The sequence below is a fragment of the Aphelocoma coerulescens genome (genome assembly GCF_041296385.1).
Source record: "Aphelocoma coerulescens isolate FSJ_1873_10779 chromosome Z unlocalized genomic scaffold, UR_Acoe_1.0 ChrZ, whole genome shotgun sequence".
Taxonomy (NCBI): Eukaryota; Metazoa; Chordata; class Aves; order Passeriformes; family Corvidae; genus Aphelocoma; species Aphelocoma coerulescens.
Window position 1 is genome coordinate 5,307,110 of NW_027184085.1, and position 23,859 is coordinate 5,330,968.

At 41.1% G+C, this 23,859-nt stretch overlaps 1 long non-coding RNA gene across 1 annotated transcript; it reads right to left on the reverse strand.

Moving 5' to 3' along the window:
* Positions 1-3,004: 3,004 nt before the first annotated feature.
* On the reverse strand, positions 3,005-21,195 carry LOC138103408 (uncharacterized). The gene is made up of 3 exons (XR_011147720.1): positions 21,126-21,195; positions 4,403-4,617; positions 3,005-4,061 (listed from the first exon to the last, which is right to left on the reverse strand). It is a non-coding gene; the product is annotated as an uncharacterized lncRNA (long non-coding RNA).
* Between the last annotated feature and the right edge of the window lie 2,664 nt (positions 21,196-23,859).

The following is a 23,859-nucleotide window of genomic DNA, read 5'->3' on the forward strand; positions in this document are numbered from 1 at the left end:
TCCAAATCAAACCATTCTATTATTCTGTCATTCTATGAAAAAATAACTGCCTGTATCATACTATATTATAATGATGATATTACCCTGCATTGGACTGACTGTAGGTAGGTATTTAGGGTATTTAATCCTCTCAGATTTATAAAAAGGCAATATTGACTTTGTGCCCCATCCAGGAAGGAGGCAATTAGGGTGGGTATACTCGTGTCCATAGCTTTCAGCCACACTCAACACAATTCGTACACAGTGAGTATATTGAGTTTACAACACAGATGCGTAAACCAATTATCTCTTCTAATTTATCTCTTTTTCTTATTGAAAGAAAATATTTGTCCCACATAATAATCCAGCTATCAGTTTTTTGGTGTGAACCAGGTTGGCAAGAGAAAATAATACCTCTGACTTTTCTCAATATCTCATTTTATTTGGAAAATGGGTCTAAGTCACCAAGTTATTTTGAGCATTTTGAGGAATGTTACTTTTTCCTCTTGATCTATATCCATACCCATATCAGCTGGGATAGGAGGAAGGATAGAAGTTTAATTTTACATGTCCCAGTTATGTGCTTTGACTGCAAACCGAAATTCCCCCTCCCCTCCTGGCAGTGTACACTGAGGTGGGGTTTTGACAGTGGCCTTTAATAGAGTTTCAGGAAGCATGGATGGAAAAGACCTATGAGGTCATCTAGTCCAGTTCATAGCCAGAGCAATAACTCAGGCTGTTCTCACCAACAGAGGTGATGGTACTCGGTGGCAAGTCAGACATAAATTCTGAGTCAAAGATCCCTAAGTTTTGCAGCGTGAGATTCAAGAAGATGAAAAGTCTGGAGCAGCTTCAGTTATTTCTGATAGCGTTTTTTATTAAATTATTTATACAAACATGAATAAGGTAGTATAAAAGGGGCTGAGCATTTAACTATATTTACTTATCTATTTAAGTATAAGAGGGTTTGTTTGTTTGTTTGTTTTATTTTATTTAAATTACTGTTATGTGTCTGGATTATGAGGGACAAAGTTGGCTTTTTCTAAGGGATTGTGGCACTTTGATTAGTGTGACAGGGAGGAGAGGGTTCAGGGGTCATATCTGTGTTGGTCAAATACTCTGAAAGAGAAAAACTTTAACACTTATATTTCTGCTGTTACTAGCTCTTTGAGCTATCTGTCATCATGGATGTGCCCAGTTCTCACCTGCTGAAGCTGATGTATGAGATTGTTGAAGATTCAGGCAGGTGTTACTACATCTGATCTCACATGTTTTTCATATCAGGATTTTGTGTGACTGTTTCTTCCCCCATGGTTATGAGCTCTGAAGCATTTTCTGTGGTTTTTTTTTGTTTTTGTTTTTGTTTTTTTTTAATAAAAACAAACTGTGGATAGCAGAGAACAACATTGCAGCATGTGGCAGGCTCTCAGCCCCCCCTAGATAGTTATTCAAAGGCCTTCTGGATGTTCAGACATGCTGATTTATCCACCAAACCTCAGATCTTAACTGTCCCACAGGAGATATATATATATTTTTTTTATTCTTTTCCCTTCTATATGTGCAAGGCATGCATCACCCAATCCACAGAAGAGAGAACACAGACCTTTCCCAAGGGAAGCAGTGGGAGGGAGAGGAAGAAGAGGAATATGTTCTCTCTTGGCCACCCCTTGGGAGGAAGACAGAAGATGGCACAGTGGTTGTACCATGCTTGGCTGGCATCCCCGTCACGGCATCATTGTGCCCACGCCACGCTGTTCAGGGCTGCGTGGGTGTGCTGTGCTCTTGCTTTTCCTGGAAATTTCACATTTGTTGAAATGAGCATGCATATCTAAAAAAAAGTGTGTGTGGGAGCTGATGAATCACGTCTTCTGTCAAGGACTCCAGACACCCAACTGAAGCACTGCTGAGTGTCTGGAGCTCTTTACTAATCTTTATTCTTGTGCGGGCTTTAATTTCTCACAGAATTTTCCTTAGCGTCATACAAAGATTCCTTTTATCAACTGCTTTCCCAGCTCTTTCCCTTTCACCCACCCAGCCATGCTCCTCAACCCACTTCTCCAGAGGCACTTCCTGATGTTCATCACCTCCTCTTTATTTGACATCCCAGCTACTCATTTAGTGGTTCTTCCACAGAAATGCTACAATTAGGGCCTTATTCAAAGCTCTGCTCGGTGACACAATATTACTGATTTACAAGTGTGCGTCCCTGGAGCTTGTGAGGTGACTGGTGCCTACTCTCCCTGGCTGCACCTGCCACACTGGGAAGGATACAGGGAAGGAGAGAGCTAGCATGAGCCAAGCAGAGACCACTTAAGCCTAACATCCTCCCTGTCTCTGACTCAGAGGTTGCCCCAAAACTTAGGAGGTTTTAGTTGGTTTTGCCCTGACAGCAATAGGTAGCGCCATGGAGGGCGGGTAAAGGGGATCCTATTTTTCCTTGAGAATCCTGTTCCAGATTTGGGTTCACCATTTCTCTCTACAGTTTCCTGAAATGAGTTTGTAAGCAGGTGCAGGGGTTTGTCTTTTCTCCCAGGTAACAAGGAAGAAGAGGAAATGGCATCAAGTTGTTCCAGGGGAGGTTTAAATTGGATATTAGGAAAAATTTCTTAATGGAAGGGTGTTGTCAAACATTGGAACAGGCTGCACAGGAAAGTGGTGAAACCACCACTTATGGAAGTATTCAAAAAAACTGTATTTGTGGTGTTGAGACATGGTTTAATGGTGAATATGACAGTTAATGGTTGGAATCCATGCTCTTAGACGACTTCTCCAACCTTAAAGATTCTGTGACAATAACTCATGGTCCTTGTCAACTATGAACGCCACCAAAGCTTGCCAGGGAAAAGGAGTTCTCTGAAGGTCCAAACACAAAACAACTGCGATGTAGTAAAAACCTATTTTAAAAGCAATATAAACTCCTCACAGGCTGGGGTGGGTAGATTAATTTTCCATATTTGTATTACTAAATAAAGCAGTGTTGTGCAATGCCACTTTATGGATTAATTGCACCAATAAACTGCAGGTGCGTTTTCCTCTCAGGAAAGCAGGCACTCCCACAAACCATCTCTGAACTCTTTTTGGGTGTTAGTTTTGGGCCAGGGGTCCCTCCCAAGGGGCAGTCAGGATGTAGCCACCCACTGCAGGGGGGCAGAGGGTTCAATACTGATGTGAGCTGTTGCATGCCAGCTGGCCTCAGTGTCACACTGTGGGCTAAGGCAAATTTAATTTAATAGCATGGACAAAGTCACAAAATCCAGCTTTTCAGCAGCCTAATCAGTTTGGACAGAGGGCTGCTCTGGCGTGGCCGTATTGACTCTGGTTTGGAGGATGGCTCAATTGGTCCTGTCTCTGATCTCTGCTCAGGCTCCAGTGCCGTGCAGACAAAGCTTTGTAGCATCTGCTTTCCATTTCCAGAACTAAACTCAAAAGTCAATGGTAATTTTCTTCAAAGGGTTGGGATTCACCCTTTACCTTTTGCCTTTGAGTTGTTTATTAAATTCTTGAATTTTTCTTACAAATTGTGGACACCACTTAAAGGCTTGCAGTCCTAGGGACATCAAATACCAGCCCTTCTGAGGGGGAGTAAGATGTTTTTCATAGCAACTTGTAACAATCTGTTTCCCAGTGCACACACACTAAGTGCTGTTTTAATAGCTTTGACTTTTGGAGCAGAAGCTCAGTGAGTTGTAATTAAAGCTGGTCATTTGTTTTTAATGAAATCATTTTCCAAGGGAAAAAAAAACAAGTATACACAACTTTGCCCAAATCAAAACTTGTTGTGAAAATGTGCTGATTTCAGTGACATTTTTTATGGGAGTAAGTCCAAATGAATAATTTCAATCTTCCCCTTGCATTTTGATAACGTCAGAATGTTTCATTTCAAGAATATTGAAACATTTCATTTTAGCAATGCAGTAGGAAAGAGCTGTGGAGTGCCAAGTAATCTTGTCTTCAGGATTTGTAAAGCACAGAGTTTAAAGTAACAAAAGATGATGGGCCCCAAACTTGTTCCTTCAAACCCTGTTCAGGCTTGATTTTCCCTGGGTTCCATATATGGTGTCCTTTGATACGTCTTGCAAAAGCTGCAAGGAAGGAATGCAGAAGAATTACTGGAAATCTGGAATTCATAATGAGAATTGAATTTTTATTTAAGGAAAAATAATGAGAAGCTAAATAAATAAATAAAAATTTAAAAACAAAACAAAACAAAAGCCAAAACCCCAGAGAACATGCAACTAACCAAATTTTCACTTTGCAAGTGTTTCCCTTTGTGTATGTATGCTGGGGAAGATTTTTTACTTGGTTGTTTTTTTTTTTTACTGATGGTTTGTTTGTTTTTTTAATAGAATCAAATAGATCCATTTATTTCAGAAGATAGGAAGCTACTCAGAAGTCACAACTGACCTCCAGCTTCATGTTTTACCTGAATTCACTTTCCTGCACAATCAAGACTTTCTGGCCTCTTTGGTGATCCTCCCTGCCCAGCTCTTCCAGGAGACTTGAGACCATGTGAACACCTAGGGGTGTTCTTTTCTACTCTTCCATCAGTGAATGTTGCCCTCCAAATCAGCATGGTTTCAGTGGATTTTGTGTAACCAAGATAACTTATAGATGAGCAAGAGTCTTATAAAAGAGTAGCTAAAGAGAAACAGAAACCGATAGAAATTAATGGAGGTGAGTGACCTAGAGTGCAGTCCTAGAAAACCAAAGAAAACTATTTAAACTCTATAATTTAAAAGAGATTATTCAAGGAGTGTTTTGAATGAACTAATCAATGAACATTAGGAATCTTAAATCACAATTAAATTTCATTATTTGTCATCATTAACCCAAACGAGTTTGTTTTCTTTTTAGCTGCCATACTTGAAATCATTTGGAATCTAATTGGAAACACTGAAAATAAATTAAATTGCAGTATTTACAGTCACATAGGAGAGTTTTTTTTAAAAAAGTCTCAAATGAACTTTGCTGACATTACCTAATGCCCATGAAGTCAGTGGCTTGGGCTATGGCTATGGTTGAACATACCATGTGTTTATGTATCTCCAAATTACCTCTAAAGATTTCTCTCCCCTGGAGAGCCTCCAGTTTGACCTGGACTTATTTCAGTATCTCACATGGCTTTAGTGATCCATGTTTAATTTAGTGCTCCCACACCTCTATCCCTGGAAGGGTCTAACTGGTGGATTTAACCCTAGTTAAGTCACAATGATATGAATCACAGAGAGCTATGATTGAAGAGCAAAACTGGCCTTGGTCTTGTCCTGGAAGGAACATCAGGGGAGAAAGTATTTTTTTCTGGCTGCTTTGTCAAGCCACCTCATCTCCTTGCTCTTTTTTGTAAATGCTGATAAAATCAGAGATGAGAAAGTACTGGGCAGGAAGACATGATGACATTGGAAAGATGGAAGTAGGCTTTGTGGTTGGCTGCAATCAGAAAGGTTCACAGTCTCCCCCTGCCCAGTTTCACTGGTGGAGCAATACACCTAGTTTTGGGTAAGGGGGGATTTAAATATGAGTTTCTGTCATAGCTGATTGGTTTGCCAGCTTGATGGGATAGTCCTTTCTGAATTGTCAGTTTATGAATATATAATCCTTTAAGGCACATGTAATCGGGAATTAATTACTTTTGCTCTTTGGGAGGACGTATTTAGCATTTCTTTAAAGTTTTAACACTTTCTTCCATTCTTTTGATTTTCTGTCTATTTAATTTCAACAGTTTTTATTATGAGTGGAAAATCTATTTAAATTAGATCAAAATACCTGCATGTCTCTCTTTTTTTTAATCTAAATATGGATAACTCTTAGAAAATTTCAGATCTTAATAACCACTAATGTCATTGTCCATCTTTGACAGTCTACAGAACAGGGAATTTTATGCTCCTAAGTTTATTAAGGAAGCTATTACTTACTTATTAAATGCATCATGAATTCTGCTATGAATAACAGTATGCTAATGTTCAAATAACAGCTTATATTAGTAACTAATGATCACCTCTAATAGTCCTGCTATATTTGTGTGCAAACCACCTTCCTATTTATAAACCAGCTACATAATGTCTGTTATTTGAAGCTTGCATTTAAATACAACACACTTTCAAATAAGCAAATATATTTATGCATCCAGGTGCAAGAAGACACGGGCTCGTTTCACTAAACTGGGCAGATGGTGTTTCACGTGGAACTGAGATCTATTATCTGGTTGGAGCTCATGGACTAGGAAAGACTATCTCTGTCATGGCTGTACCACTTGTCTATCTGGCCTGGTTTGCATCAGGCCATTTGAAGAATGTCAGTGGGCCTAATTTTCATTTCATTTTCTACAAAAAAAAGAAAAAAGCTGCAATGTGAATTCATGGTAGCAAAGTGGCTGGAGGCTCCCTCTGTCATCAGCACTGTCTCACAGTGAGGAAAGCAGGATTCTCATTTTGTGGGAGCCATTCATACTAGGGCACTGCTTTTTGCTGCTGGTCCCCACCTGTGGAGATGCAGCTGATTAATGAATAATGAGCAGATGATGAGGAGGAGACAGAGAGACACCAAACTACCACAGGGGTGCTGTGGAGGAACAAGGCTCAGAGAGTAATGGAGAAGGACAATTAACCATGTTTTCCTTACTGTTACATTAAAGCTTTTGAATGTCTTGAATCCCTTTAAATAATATTGATAGAGCTTTTCAAGAAATTTTACAGTTGTTAACCTTGTGAATTTACTGAGGACAGATACAGGTGAGAGAAGAAAGCTCAGTCAGTTCCTGTGGTCTTGGAAACCAAATTCTATACATTATCTGTCTACAAGATTGTAGGAAAAATAATTTACTAACATCCGTTAACAAATGTGATGTGATATTTTTTCTTTTTCTGTGAAGAAACAGAAATTTCTTTTGATTTTATGTTAAATCCCCTTATTCCAGATTTGGCTGGGATAGAGTTAATTTTCTCCTTAGTTTCTGGTAGAGTGCTGTGTTTTGGATCGAGTCTGAGAATAAGGTTAATAACACACTGACGTTTAGCTGCTGCTCAGCAGTACTCACTCCAGTCAAACACACTTGTCAATGTTCAGTACTCTGCCTATGAGCAGATACACATGAAGCCAAGGGTCAGCATGGCCAGGAGAGCTGGACAAAGGGATGTTCCATATCACAGACCTCATGCCCAGCATATAAATTGGGGGAAGTTGACCAGGAGGGTCTGATCACTGCTTGTGGCTGATCTGGGCATCGGTCAGCAAGTGGTGAGGAATTTTCTTGGGCATCACTTGTTTCTTTTGGGTTTTATTCCTCTCTTATCCTCTCCCCACTTTTCTTCTCATTCATTAATTATTCTTCTAGTTATTATTAGTGTTGTTATGATGATGATGATTATTATATTTTATTTTATGTCAAGCATTAGACTGTTCTTATCTCAACCCATGAGTTCTACTGTTTTCTGATTCTCCTCCACATCCTCCTGGGGACACAGGGAAGGAAGTAAGCAGCTGTGTGGTGCTTAGGTTTTGGCTAGGGTTAAACAACAACCCCATCAGCTCATTAAATTGAACATTTAATAAAATAATAATGATTCCTTTAAACCTAATATTACATATTTATAATTCCTTAAGCATCACATATGTATAAATATATATATACTTCTTCAAATTTAAGAAAGGGCCATGTAACTTTGTCCCAGCTACAAATAAATCACTGTAATTGTGTTAAGATGCATTGTCACATCAGACAGAGGGTTAGGCCTTCTAACAAAGCTGCTGCTTTTTGACTTTACCATTTTGAATCATTCAGTTTTGACTTTCAGGTTACACTAAAATACATCTTTGATATGCTAGACAGAATGAGCTGCTTAAATCTCTCACTGCAAGGCATTTCTCTAAACTCTCTAATATTTTTTGCTGGCTCTTCACTGCATCCTTGACAATTTTTCAGTATCTTTTCAAATGTGTTCTGATATCAATCTCACCAGTGCTATAAACAGAGGTAAAAATCATCTCCCTGTCATGCTGATTTTGCATGCTGCCAAATTCCCTGCACCCACCTGTTGTTTCCTATTTTTGTTACCACTATTAAAGAATGGCTTCATGGATACCTCAATAAACCTGAAGGACAGTGATTTGCCACCCAGAAATAGGAAAGAGTGCAAAGCCGGAATTCACACCTGGGTTTTCAACCAGACCCAGAGAAACTACAGCACAAAATGATAAGTTTCAAAGTACAGTGCTTTGGGCCCAATTCCAGCACCAGTAGAAATGCTCCAGGATCTTCCTCCACACTCCACTGACACTTCAGAGAGATACTGCTCTTCTATAGGTTTTGTGTGGATGATTCCGTATGGATGTCCCAGTGCTTCTCAAATGAACCTTTCTTTGGTAACTACGCTCAGACTTGGGTTCCCTTTTCACTCAGGGGACAGAAGCATCTCCAAGGGTGGTTTACCCTCTCCTGCTACTATTTACTTTCTGCTTGACATCTGTGAGCCTCACCTGCCATTTCTCAGTTCTAGCTTTGGAAAGAAAAATTAAAACCAGCTTACCTTTGCCAGGTCATCATCCCTGGTTTTAAGACCAGTAGAAAACAACCCCTCTTTCTTCTTTTTCCTCAGGCTGAGCCCCAGTCTTCTTTGCTGTTCTTTAATATGAGTTGTTTCATAAATTTGATCATCCTTGTCATCCTTGAGCATTCCTTGCCATCAAACCAATAATCCCCATGAAATCAAAACACAATAGACGCCTCTCAGGTAAAAAAAAATAAAAATAAAAAATTCAGCAGTGCTACCACTTTTTGAACAGAAGACTCTTCTTAGTCCCTTGAAATGCACGAGTCCTTCTCTTGGCTTCAAGCTATGAGCCCAGTACATAGAGGCGTACAGTCAGATCCTGGAGTGAAAAGCTGCACTTGAAAAGTGTAAAGAAAGCAAAAATTTGTGAATTTCCCATTATGGGTTTAATCCGGATTCTCAGACATTAATGATAGTGTTTCTTTTTACATCAGAGTTTGTTGGACGAGGCCCAGACTGTCTGTAAAAATGCTGAGCATATCTTTTATTGAACATTTTCTTATTTAATGTGCCATTTTCTGATGTATATTTGATAAACAAATTTGTTACCAGAAGCGTTCTTGTTACCAGTGACATTTAAACACAAATGCAGATTTATATATGAGTAATTGTGTTTCGAGTGTAACTGTGTGCATAAGTCAGCATTTTGCAAATGTTACAAAAATGTACAAGCCCAAGCAGAAAAAACTACTTGCCCATCTTCTGCTACATTTGATGTAATGAAAGGTAATTACCTTCTATTCACACATTAAAAGAAAGCACTCATCTTGGATAAGACCTTGATTGAAAGTCTGTTGAACTTAATGGAAGTCTTTCAGTTGTTTCTGGTGAAAGGTGTCTCAGGCTTTCAGGGGGAAAGGAAGATTTTGTGGCACTGATAAGAGATCTTTTGGGACTAGAAATAAGGGATTGTCACCACAGTGTTCAGGTGTTGTAGGAATGTCTCCTCTTCTGAAAGTCTTGCCTCTGGCACTCATCTTCTTGTTGCACTAAGGTAAAGAAAATGCTGTTGACTCACATCTACCAGAGGTGAAAATCCAATCTCACTTATGTCCTTGCCATATAAGAACATTTAGAAAAGAAATACATGTCCTTAAAATGATATCAATTCACCTTACATGACTAAGAAAGAGACCATTTCTAAAGGATATTGATTAAAATGGAAATACATTCAAATAAATGGATTCTTAGCTTGAAATAACCTTTGCAGTAAGTGAATGGTCTATTTTGAAAGTATGATGGGTGTTCTGAGGGGCACTACTGTATCTTAATTTTATTTCATTGCTATAGAGAGTTTTCTCTGTTTATGAAAATGCTATGCAAAGTGAGATATATGGATTTCAGAATCAGGAGGAGCAGGAAATTTTTTCTTAAAAAGACATTTGCCTTTCTTTTTCTTATAATTCTTTAGTATCATGAAAGACCAGACCCAGAGACTCAAGCAAAGATGAGTTTTCCTAGGCTTGAAATCAAACATAAAATAAAAACAATCCCCTTTCCATGAAAGCTCCTATTTTAAATGAGTTAGACAAAGAATGGGACCAAGGAAGCAGTAAAATTCGTTTTGTAGTGAGGGATGCCAAGAGATCTTTATCTGAACAAGTCCAGAAAAGGCATTAAAGGCCTTTATTGGGCAAATCTGAGCTCTACTCTGAACGGACTTATTTTACAGTAAATGACTTGATAAGCAGAGAAAAATATAAAGAAGGGATGACTGAAGATTTGGATCTTCTGTGACTTGGGAAAAACACTTTGAAAGGCTGATCACTGCACCACAGTCCCATGGTCATCTGTGTCCATCTCTTTTGCATCTCAAAGATGGGTTTTGCCATGGAGACTGAACTGCTGCGTGGGTGCAATGCAAAGATCACAGGTCAGAGAGGGCAAAGCCTGAGGTTGTTGCTTAGCCGTTGTGGATCTTGGGTGGCGAGTCTCAAGCGTCTTCTTTCAAGGTTGTATGGTACTTTGCTGAGGAAAACAGAGGTGCTTGCAGGTTCTTGGATACTGAGCTGTTGGAAAGATACTCGGAGACAGGGACATAGATTCTACAGATTCTACAGAAACTGTCTGGTAATTTGTTCATCCTTTTCCTGGATCAGTCTTCACTTTGCTGCAAAAGTCTATACAAGGACTAGGAACTTAACTCACACTTACCAACAGCTCTTTGTTGAAAATAAAACATATGGAAGACTGATGTAGAACTTGAAACCAATTGTGAAAAAAATATATCAATCTACCAAGTCCTCCTCCATTTCAGAAGTTGTCTGAAAAGGGGCTAAGAAGGGGCTAAAAGGGGCTAAGAAGCTAAATGTGAGTATTTTGCAACCCCCAAAATGCCAAAATTTTTATGAACTTTAGGGATAGTCTGGGAAGTGTGGAATCTAAAACACTTTCTGATAGATTCCAGGCACATAGGATGTGTGAAGGCATAATGCATTTCTGCTTCTGATTAAACCAGGAGAATCCACAATGGCTTTGCCGACTATCTGGTAAAATGTAGATACTGCAATGGTAGATATCACAAAAAAACACAAGAGGTTTTTTGCCACAACCTTGTGAACTACAGAATTTAGAAAAATTGAGGTTTCACCAGTGAATTTGCCAGGAAAAGAGTTTGCTGATGACAGTAATAGAGGTTGCACTGAAACTCTGTTTCTAAGGGTCTAAATACTCCTGGTCCACCCTGTTGTGCTGCTGCTCTGGGAACCTTCCCAAGCAAAGACACATTATACTGTACTTTCAAACAGTCATGTCATCCTTTTGTACATGTACATGGCACAGGGTTTGTAATGAGATGGTTTTGAAGGTCCCTTCCATCCCAAATCATTCTGTGATTCTGTGGTTCTGTCAGGGCTGTCTTCAGGTGTGTAACTCTAACTGCTCCCTTTGCAGGTCGACCACCATTGTGTCTCTCTGCTGGCTCTTGCGGGGCAGAAGGTCAGACCATCCCAGCCAGGGAGGGAAAATCTCCAATAAAATATGAAGAGTCTTCTTGGCTCTCCTTTGGTTGCTGATGTATTTATAAAAAGATTTTTGTTATCTTTTACAGCAGTAGACAGATTAAATTCTAGCTGGGTTTGGCCATTCTGATTTTCTCCCTGCACAACCTAACATCCTTGTTGTCCTCCTCAGTTGCCTGCCCCTTCTTCCAATGGTCCTAAACTCTCCTGTTATTTTCCTGAGCTCCAGCCAAAGCTCTGTTCAGCCAGTCTCCTTTCCTGCCTATATTTTGGCACATGGGGGTGGCCTGCTTCTCTGCCTTTTGGATATTCTTCTTAAAGATTATCCAGTCTTCCAGGACTCCTTTGCTCATCAGGACTGCCTCCCAAAAGACTCCCTCAACCAGGTTCCTGAGCCAGCCAAACTCAGTCCTTCAGAAGTCTAAGGAACAGCTGGGCTGACCCCTCTCCTTACTTCTCTGAGAATGGAAAAATCTTTCATTTCTTGGTTGCTGAGCCCAGGACAGCCTTCACCCACCACATTTCCCACCAGCCCTTCTCTCTTCACCAACAGCAGCTCCAGTGTGGGTCCTCCCCTGGCTGTCAGGATGCCAGGAAGGTCTCCTCCACACACTCCAGGCACTTCCTAGATTATTCCTTTCTGCTGTGATATAATGTAGTGTTTGTGAGACTCTTCCCAGCTGCTTATAGAATATTTTGTCTGTCTTCATCCTGGTTGGGTGGTCTATAACAAGCTCCCACCAGGAGATGTGCTTTGTTTGCCCTCCTCCTGATTCTTACCCACAAACAGTCGATACTATCATCACCATCATTAAGCTCTGGACAAGCAAAACACTCCATAATATACAGGGCCATTTCACCACCTTTTCTTCACATCTAGTTTACAGCTCTTCCAATGAACCCTTATCACCCTTGTGCAAAGATCCTTTTTCCTCTTTGAGAGAGGCATACTCTGTCTGTCACCAGCAGGTCTGGTTCTGTGTTAACTGACCCCAAATTCTGCTGGTGACACCAGGCTTGGTGCCAGGTACTGATCTTGAGAATACTACTTGTGCTCTTGATCCCTTAACTTGTCATCCCAAGGCCCCTCAGGTCTCTCCTGATTGCCACTGGTCTTGTTATAACTTCATTGCTGCCCATGTGGAAATCCATAATAAATAATGTCCTGAGGGCCCTACCAAAGCAGGGCTTTCTCTTTACGTCACTGACCAGGCCCAAGGGAGGCAGCAGCTCCCTAAGGAATGGGCCTGGTCTGCACACTGGGCCTTCTGTTCCCTTCAGAAGGGATCTCCTATGACAGCGACCCATCTGTTTTTCTTTAAGGAATGGTTTTGGTGCAGGACATGGGCCTGTTTAACCTCAGTGACACCTCCATGCTGGATGAGCCATCATCCTTTTTGTTGTTTGATTCTACTGGCAGCACCTCCCACCCTCTGGGCCAGAGTGCCTGGGGAGGGGGCATGATCTCTGATGAGACATTCCTGCTGTCACTGGAGCTTGGCAACTGCTAAGGCATACATGTATATATCAGGAGTGTATATATCTATCAGGAGTATATCCTCATATTTCTAATTGTGTGCTTCAAAATCTTGCTAACATTTTGTCTAGGGCAGGAAAGATAGGTGCTGCAGTTTTAGCAGATGAGTTCTCTGGAAAGGAAAATATTAAAATAATGTTTCATAAGAGACAGGAAGATTCTGAGAAGCACCCGTGTTAAATTTATGAAATCTCCCATATGAATCCCATATGAATAAAGTGGCTTGTGGGCAGACAGATATGAATCATCACACAAGCTTCTGAAATAAATGCACTTTTGATTGAAGATGCTCAAAGTTGTTCTCTGCACTTCTTTGCAGAAGGCGAGGGAAAAGAATGTACACAAATTAAAAAAAAAAAAAAAGAAAAAAAAGGAAAAATAGGTGCTTCGACAGATCTCCTGGGGATATACATGTGGGATTTTTCCCTTCTAAAAACACAGTTTTTAAAAGATATGTACTTTAAGATTTTTATTCATAATTCAGCTCCTCCAGCTCTCTGCTTTTCTCTGAATTGCCTCTAGTTTTCCAAAATCTTTTGGACAGTCCTTGCCCAAGAGCAAACTCACAGTCTCAGTTGTGGCTGGCCTCCTGACTTGTACATATACATAAAGAAGATACAAATTTATACTTCCTGGCATTATTTCTGTGCAACAATTTCTGTCTTAGTCACGGCAAAGTTTTGAGTCAGGAGGTCTCAGAACTAGCAACATAAGCTTTTATAACTTTTACCAAATCATGGCTCAGTACCACTATGTTCAGCCTTGCACATTTTAAAAAGGTGCTGAGTGAAGTCCACAGCATTGCAGCAGCAAAGAGGCACTTCGATTGCACAATAGCTTAGGAGTTAACACATTCCTTCCTCTTGAAAGCAGTTTCCAGGTGCCTCAAGGAGAAAAGTGCTCTGTAGGACTAGCCTTGGTTTGGTCTTTCCAAGCCTGGATGGAAGAAGAAATGTTTTGGAGAATAGGATGGAGGAAGGGTGAAAGGAAAATGCCCAAGCTGGCCAACGGTTGTTTGCTTTCTGCTATGGCAATGTTCAGAATTTGATGCAATTTGTACAAAAAGCAAAGGAGGTAAATTGTAAAGTTTCCCTTCTATAACATTTGTCTGTAGTAAGTAAGGTTCTCTTCTAAGTGCTGTGGGTTCAAGCCCATCAGGCAAAGAAATCAATGTTGTCCCTCTCTTCTCTAGTGAACACTGTAGTCATCACTCTGGGACACACACATGCAGTGCTGATTTGTTCATGCTCCTGTCAGTCATGCCTCTGCCTCCCTCTGTCCCCATGGGCACAGTGAAAACTGAGGTGTATAAAATACAGAGAGAGAATATGAGGGATTATGGGCTTTTTGAGAGCAGCTTGTTTGTTTGAGGGCCCAAGGGCTGCACCCTTAAAGGTCTGGTTACCTGCCAGTGCCTCAAAGGTCATGAAAGAAGTCACAGGGATCCAAAATCACAGGCTCCAGCTCCTAAAGATGTACCTCAAATCGCAAACTGTGTGGCTCAGAGCTGTTAGAGTTTCATATATTCTGTGTCTTGGGAAAGTGTTGCAGTGGGGATACTGCAACACGCCTATATGAAACCAGGAGTCCCGTGGAAAAGAAATATATACGGACGGACTCTTGCTAGATGTTTCAGAGATGTTTATTTCCCCAGCCGCATGGCCGGGCTCTGCCGAGAGACTCTGCCACAGTCACAGGACCCGAGCTGCTTTGCCCGCGCAGGGGAACACAAACCAACCCATGGGGAACGAGGCTGAGCAGGGGCAGGGAAACCCCGTGCCTCCCCCCCAGGGCCCCTCTCCCAGGGCTACGTGGCAGGGGGAGGAGACCCCAACCGGAAAGGAATGGAATCATAGAAACATTAGGGATGGAAAAGACCTCCAAGATCATCCAGTCCAACCTTTGGCTGAATAGCACCATGTCCACTAAACCACACCATGAAGTGCCATATCTACTTGTTTTTTTAACACTTCCAAGGATGGTGGCTCCACCAATTCCCTGGGGATAGATAAGGTGAACTGAACTGGTGGCTAGGTTTCTACATATGCCATTGTTTTCATAGCCACATCACATTGCAAAAAATGTTTATTTTCACATCCGTCATTCCCTCTAGACTTATTTCAACGTTACAGCTTGCTTTCAGCTTTTCCTTCCAGCTGCCTTTGTGTTTCAAATTGTCTTCCTAAAGATTGATCTAATTTTGTTATTTTCTTCTCTTATTTCTAATTTCTCTAAATCTGCCAATATTATTGCTCTGCCCTGACGTGGCTCGCTAGTCCTCCCAATTGAACATCATCTGTAAGCTTCATTAGCGGGCTGTTTGCTAACTCGAGCAAAGGGATGCTTATTTTCTTATTTTCTTTTTTACCGAGTGCTCCGTATTCCCCCATCATTCCTCACTGAGCCATAACCCATCCTTTGCGTCTGCAGGAGCTGGAACGAAGGAGAAAACTGCCTTCCTGCCACTCCTGTAGCAGGACATCTGTACCTTGTCAAAGCCCTTGATGTTATCATGCGTCAAGGGAAAGTAATGCAAGTCAAGAGTGAAACTTGTCAAGTTTGGACATGTAACTTGGGGCTGTACCAGGATTAATTATGCCTTCTGCTGGTTTTACACACTCATGTCATCAATAAATTCTAATAAACAGGAGTAGGATGTTCTTATTCATGTCATTCCAGAGGAATTAGAACACAGTAGTGTTATTTAGCAATGCAGATGTTTTATTATTGTGTTGTTTATGTGAAAGTGGATATGACATGAAGAGGTATATCAAATGAGCAATAGAGAGAAGCGAGCTGTGCTCCCTTTTTGATTATGCATATTTATTCATACTGCAGAAGTTACTGCATGTAGCAGAGTTTTCTAAAATGGATTGCTCAGTTTGGAAACCTAGCCTCCTCTCTTCCCTCCAGCCCCCCCCCTTTTTTTTTTTTATAAAGTTTAGTTATGTCAATACTACCTTTGTACAGTATTTATGAGTTCCTTCTTTAAATTGCACCTTAATTGGTTTAGTCACCACAATTGCAAAACAGGAACCTAATCACCAGAAGCTAAGTAAGCAGAAAAAAAATAATGATTTGGAGCTGTCTGTCTACTGCTGCCGAACAGACACACTGGGCACGGTTTAAAGCTATAATTGCATTGTGGCACTGGCTTGCTGTTCCCAGCACATGCATAATGTAGCTCCCAGTTGTAGACTGCCACATATCCTGCTGTATTTACCCTCAGATGCCAGTGGAGCACATGCCACCCACAACTGCTGCTTCCCAACAGTGTAAAACTGTCACACTTTCAATTAGATGCCCCAAAGCACTTTATTGCCCACTGGAGGGTATAGTCATATCTTGATGGAGGAAGATTATGGCCTAAATGCATCCAGAGTAGTTCTCTGCAGGCTGCAGCAGAACTACTTTGGGAATGAATTTGGATGAATTACGCTGTTCATTCTCATGGTCATAAAACAGGGCTATGCACTGCTTCTTTTTGAGGACACGAATTCTTGACCACAAACATTTGGGCCAGTATACAGCCTTATTACTTCCCTGAACGGTTCCACAGCTAGAGAAGACAAAAAACACAGCTGGAGACCCTGCTGCCCTGCCTGTACCTCTCTGCAGCTGTGTGTTGCTGTGCAAATAGTTACTGCAGAGACAAATTCTGCCTCTGCAGACCTGTGGCAAACCTGCCTCTCGACTTCATCTTCCTTCACCTCTCAGGTTTGTCTTTGTGTACCTGCTGTCTGTGCACAGAGGCAGTTCATACAAACCTTACACAGCCATGATTTTGAATAAGAAAAATGATTGCATTTAAAGGAGCTAAAGATGTACTGGACCCCAGTAACCCCTCCTAAGGCAATGCTGTGCACTGTTGAGCCATCTCACATAATCTTGTGTCTAGAGAAGGTTGTGAGCATGTGTGTGGATAGGCAGCTGTTAACATGTGAGCAAGCATTCTGGCAGATGCATAGAATTTTGTTAAGCCAATGCCACTTTATTATATGTCTAAGTGTAAAACTTCAGTGGAGAAAGTAAATAGTCTACACCTCAGTGTTGAAAATTTCAGCAGCATCTGACCAAAGAAGGAGAAGATATTTTGGAGAAAAGATAGGAGAAGGATGTGTAAATGTAGAAATGTTAGTCATGCTAAAATGAAACCCACTGAGGCCAGATTTAATTGAACCCATAAACACATATATGATTTCAGGAACAGGCAGTTTATTCACCTGTACAGCCGATACTTAAGATTTGTGTAAGTGAAAACATTTTAGGTTCCTCAAGGGGAATTTCCATTGAATCTTCCTCTAGTGACAGGCATGGCTCAGCTCCCAGTCTGGATACCTAAATGAGCCTATGCACATCTGTGTCTACATATAACAGTTTGCATGTGAGCTCCATGTCTGAGCTCCCACTGGGGTCAGTGAGGATTTGAACAGTGGAAACTAGAGGTGTTTGTCTGATCCACTGGTAAATGTCTTTTTCACAAAGAACTGAATCACTTTTAGCATGCCTTTTTCTACTGGATCTCAGAGAAGACACCCAAATATCTTGTTTTCTGAATCTGTAGCTACCAAAGATTTTTTTGAAAGTTTTAACTTTACCTTTTCCTTTTTTTAAAAAATTTATTTTAACTCGAGACAGCATTTATTCATATAGTTTCTCTGTGGTACCACAAGTTTGCTTCAGTAATTAACCTGTCCAGATGAGCTATGTTTTACAGGCTTTATATTGCTGGTGTACTGAGGAACTTTGCTAAGCCAGAGTTCAACATACATGTTTAAGTTGTTTACAAGATCAGGGCCTTGCTTAAATAAATGTGTGTGCTAATTTGAGCCTAATTGGCTTAATATTAACACCACATGACTATTAAGAATCGATTTAGTTTTAACACAGAGCATCACGTACATATCTAATTTAGAAAGCCCAGAGAAATTGAATGCAAACAAGTCTGAGAGTGTAGCAGTGAAGTTACAAATTTAAGCACACAAGAGCCAGGGTACAGAAACAGTGTGGATCTTCCAGCGTAGCAATAATAATTCAAACATATTGTATCTATATAGTATTTTTATTACCAGTCAGACTATTAAACGCATACTTAAATCTATGCACGATATGCAATGTGGGCAAGTCTATTGTTCCTCTGAAAACTATAGCTTTTTCATTTCCTAATTGCAGTTTCATGGCACTGCCAAGGTTTTGTGTTTAATTTATATAGGGATTTCTGTGGTCCTTAGAGCTGTTAATAGAATGGATTCACAAAGACCCCTACTATAAGGAAGGCAAGGCTGGTAAGAATGCTATTCATCATACCACCTTTCATCAGCAGGATTAAAAGAGTTTTTATCTACATTTTGCAAAAGGGAATGGAGTCACAAAGTGATGACCTCATTTACCTACTGCTGAGCAGCAGGCCAGTGGAAGCACTAATAATAAAATCAAGGCCACCCAGGTCCTAAACCAATGCCTTCAGTTATGCACAGGATGGGTTATGAATCAGATATCTATATATAATGATATCTGACTCTGCAAGGTCAATATAAATGTACAGGGCCAGAATCAAGGCAGGTCTGCTCCTAGGACCTGCTGGTTTCAGTAAATATAGATGTAACCTCTCAGTCAGACCAGTCCCTTAGGTGCAGGTACAGTGTTTATACAGTGCATCAAAAGTGTCAAACATATGCCTTGCATGGATCTCCACATAATTCATAATTGACAGAATTTCAGCTTTCTTTTGAAGGTCCCCCTTGTTTTTTGCTTTGCTGGAAAACAACAAGCAAGCAAACAAACAAAATCCTTTCCAAACATGACATAAATGAAACTTTTACGTTGCTGTGATCTCAGGTTTCAGGCTGTCTGACTGTCAAAAAATTAGGTCTCTTAGCATTATAGTTTCATGACCTGGCACCCATTAGCAAAACACTTTAAGACATATCTTACTTGATTTGTGCAGTAACAGCAAGGGCTTTCTGGAAAGGCAGGGAGCTGAGCATGAGTCTAGTAAGTCCCAAAAAAGCGATTATAAAATATCTGTGTCTGACCACTACAAAGAACTTGCTCAGGGCTTCTCAAAAATAGATGGGAAAAAGGATTTGTTATCCCAAAGCTGAGGGCCAGGGCCAATCCACAAGTTACCCAGAGAGCTCTAAGGCACCTTCAAACATTGCAAAGCAAATATTGCACAGTCCCAGAAGTCTCCTGTCAAATATCCCACAGTATGTTTGCTTTGCACCAACAGACCCGTGGCAATCTTGTTTCCCTCTTACCAGTTAAAAAGTCCTCGTGGACCATCCTGAGTGTCTTGAGTGGGGCCTTCAATGGTCCATCACTTACAAATCAGAGAGTTAGGGCTGCTTGTACTGATGTTGTTATCCAGCTTTCCTTTGAGTTTGTGAATCTGGGTGTTTAATTTGTTACTTCTGTTTGTTTCCCCAGTCTTTTATAGTGGATGCCATTAAACAGATAGCTCCACATACTTCATTCCACACATTCATGCCACTTGTACCCTGATTTGAAGTTAGTGCATGTCAGACAGGGTTAACATACTAAATAGCTTCAGGGCTGAGGCTCGATGCTGTACTAACACTGTGATGGACTTTCCAGCCTGGGTTCAGTTGCACTGTTTAGATTAAGCACCATAAAATTGCATTTACCTCTTTCAGACGCAGACAGGAAACTGTGTGTCTCCCTGGGGGGACCTGCACCACTGGGAAAAGGAGTTATCCTGTGCCTCCAGCTTTCAGCTGTGCCTCACAAGCATGAGCAGAGGGATGGACTAAGAGCTCATCAGAGGAGCTCCATCTGGCCAATGTACAGGCATGGGCTCAGACTCAAAGGGAGATCACAGCATCTCCAAAGCCAAATCGTCTATCTATTATCTTTCCCAAGCTTCCTCAGTGTGTGACTTGGTGCTGCTCCAGCACGGAGCAGCTGAGCGCCACAGAACACCCCAGGCAGCCATTTTTCAGCAGAGCTGCAGTGCCAGTGGGCAGTGCAATGCTCAGAGTAGATTAGCTCAGCTGGCAGGGGTGTCAGCTCCTGGGCTTGCAGCAACCCAAAAATCAGCCTGTGTGATTGACGTCACCTGTTTGAGGGATCGACACCTAGTGCAGGATGGTCATATGAGCTTCCACTGAAAGTTCCTTCTCCCTTCCTTAGAGGCCAGAAGGGCCTTCTGAAGACTCAGCCCACTCTGAAGAAAAGCAATGTGAACCAGCTTATGGAAAGGACTCTCTCTACCTTACTTATAGGCAGATCTAAAGTAGCAGTGACCTATTCCACAGTGGGTAGCGAAGTGAGATGAATCCCACCTTAACTGGGAATCAAATTTTACAACTGGGGGAGTCCATGGCAGCCACCAAATCTGTGTGCTTTGTCCAGGAGCCCATTTCTTTATTTCCCATAAGCCAGTGGGAAATATCAATATTTTGATATGCATTTCCTTCTTCTTAATAGCCTAAAAAGAGTAGATAACTATCATAGCCACCCTTGTGCCATGCCTCTATTTTGGTCATATTTTCAGACATTTCCTAGCAAACAAGTTACAACTTTAAGATATTCATGTAGTCCATAAGTTCAGGCTTGAAAATGGGGAGAAAGAAAAAAAATAATAGGTTGTCAGCTGTCTTTTAAAAAGTGCATGCATCAGGAGAGAAAATAAAGACACTATTGCTGTGCATAGGAGACTTCAGAAGCATCCAGATAATACTTACATCTGCTTTAATGATTCCATTTAAGCTGTCATTTTCAGCATTTACCTTGCAGCATTCAAAAGCAACTACACTTACATGTTCTCAACAGACTCAGTGCCAGTCTGAGATAGATAGAAGGGGAAAAAAAAAAGTAGAAAAAAGAGGAAAATGAAAAGTGCCATACAGTATATTTCAAAGAACAAATTCCTTGCAGGAAATTAGCAGTAATTTTGGGGCCACCACTGTTGAAGAGAAATAAGTTTCAAGAGAAAAGTGAGCAGTAACAAAAGGCAGAAGCAAAGACAGGCTCATTTCAAGGCTTAAAGAGGAACAGGGAAATATTTTGAAGCAGGAGCTCTGGAATCAGTGTGGTCTTAGTGTGTGTAAGACCCTGCACGAATCATGTCATCCCCTTTACCTTGCGTGGTTTGTACCATCAGAGGCAGTGAAGCTGTGCTCACATCGGCACTCCAGAGCTTGCGTTTGCCTCCACAGGTGGAGCTTTGTGGGTGGAGCTCTGGGCTGGGGTGTGGTTTAGGTTCATTGTTGACACAGCTTTTCTCTGTGGCCTTGGGCGAGCTGATAAACTGATTGCTTGCTTTGACAGAGGCGCTCTTGACACGTGCTCTGCTATGCTGTGATTTAAATCCTTCCACCCTCCTGTCAGCTACAGATTGTCTCTCCCTGATGCCCAGAACCACAAGAGGATGTGTAGCCTCACTTCAGCCTCCCTAGCTCACATCCCAGCACCTCAGATTAATCACTCTCAAGGCTGGTTTGCACTCCAGTGCCATGTTTCAGACATGCAACCTCTGCTGCAAGAGGAATAATGCCTGGAGAAAAAGCTAGCTGGAACCCAAAGGCTACACGAGTTGGATAATGCTGTTTTAGAATCATAGATCTGTTAAGGTTGGAAAAGACCTCTAAGATCATTAAGTCCAAACATATATCATGGAATTGAAGACTCATTAAATGGTTTGGGTTGGAAGGGACCTTATCAATCATCTAGTCCTAATCCCCCTGCCATGGGCAGGGACAGCTTCCACTAGACCAGGTTGCTCCAAGTCCCATCCAGCCTGGCCCTGAAAATGTTCAGGAGTGGGGAACCATCAAGTTCAACCACATCTGGTTGAATTAAGTCTCTCATCTGCAAAAATGGGTTGGGAATGACATCCCCATTGTCAGGCTGCTCTCCACACACCAAAAGACTTCTGATAAACTCTGTACAATCACTGTAAAGCTTAAGGGAATCCTGGAGCTTGTGTCCTTTAAATTTACCTTTCAACATTTATGAAACACCCTGGAATTGAAGCTCTTCCAATTTCTGTTGTCTTGAGTCTATTTACCCATCTATTTCACTCTCATAAGATCCCACCTGGATTGTTGCATCCAGCTCTGGGGTCCTCAGCACAGGAACGACATGGACTGGTTGGAGTGAGTCCAGAGAAGGCTGTGAAGATGCTTCAAGGGCTGAAGCATCTCTGCTATGAGGAAAGGCTGAGAGAGCAGGGGTTGTTCAGTCTGGAGAAGATCTCCAGGGAGACCCAGTGCCTAAAGTAGTTACAAGAAAGCTGGAGAGGGACTTTGGACAAGGGCGTGGAGTGACAGGACAAGGAGGATTGGCTTCAAACTGAAATTAAGTAGGTTTAGATTAGATATCAGGAAGAAATTCTTGACTGTCAGGGTCCTGAGGCCCTGGCACAGGCTACACAGAGAAGCTGTGGTTGCCCTGTCCCTGGAAGTGTCCAAGACCGGGTTGGATGGGGCTCTAGGACAACTGGTCTAGTGGAAGATGTCCCTGCCAATGGAAGGGGGTTGAAATTATACGATCTTTTAAGCCCCTTCCAATCCAAACCATTCTGGGATTCTGTGATGATTGATTCATGGAAATGTTTGCTTTGCTGTTGGGGAGTATCTCTTCAGTTGCAGGTTTCTAAGAGAAGACAGGAGATGAGAGGTTCATTCTCATTTTTGTACCATGGAAATAGGGGGCTCAAATGCTATAAGATGTTTCTCTGTATCCAGATAATAAAACAGATGAAGGAGGTAGACGTTACATATTTATTGAAAGATTTCCTTACCCTTTACCTCTTTGAAGAATTCATTTATAAGCAGACATTTTGAAAATTTAAGTCCTGTGTTTGTGGAGTAAGTGGAATATCTGAGGTTAAATGCCAAGGGACCTCCCTAGGCCATGGAGACATTAATGGCATCCTGCTGCCTGCAAGACACACTCCAGCTACAGAAATATGTGAAATTAGGAACACCACTTTCTTTTCTTTTCTTTCTTTGGATCCCCTCCAAATTCACCTCTGTCTTCTCTCTCTGGATTCAAACCAAAGACAGTAGATGCTGCAGCATGTATCCTCAGGAGCGCCTCTGCAGATTAAATGCCCGCAGCTATTGTGCATCCAAAGTCTCTGATGGAAAATCCTTTCTGTGACAGAGGAAAATTCAAAATCTAAATACAAAATGGAGCCAAATTACCTACTCTTGCTACAGGAAGTCCGGCATATCATTACAGACTGGTTTACTTGAGTGTGTCCAATTTAATGTGCTTGCTTTTTTTTCATGAAAAGGAAGAAAGGATGAAGAGAAAGAAAAGAGAAAAAGAGAAAAAGAGAAAAAAAAAGAGAAAAAGAGAAAAAAAAAAGAGAAAAAGAGAAAAAAAAAAGAGAAAAAGAGAAAAAAAAAGAGAAAAAGAGAAAAAAAAGAGAAAAAGAGAAAAAAAAGAGAAAAAGAGAAAAAAAAGAGAAAAAGAGAAAAAAAAGAGAAAAAGAAAAAAAAGAGAAAAAGAAAAAAAAAGAGAAAAAGAGAAAAAAAGAGAAAAAGAGAAAAAAAAAGAGAAAAAAAAGAGAAAAAGAGAAAAAAAAAGAGAAAAAGAGAAGAAAGGGAAGGTGTGCTAGTTTGAAAACAAACCAGGGGAGGCACCAAGTCAGAATAACAATTTAATGGAAATTAAAGGAAAGGAAAAGAAAGTAAAAGAAAACACGGACAGAGTCAAGATACAACCTGAGTCCCTGTTAGGCAGGGTAGTGGTAGCAGTCTGGTGGAATGGTGGCTGCAGTCCTCTGAAGTGGTGATCCTGTAGTAGCAGGGGTCTGCTCTTCCTCAGAAAGTCCAGCGGTGGCTGTGTAGCTTCTGTCCTCTGG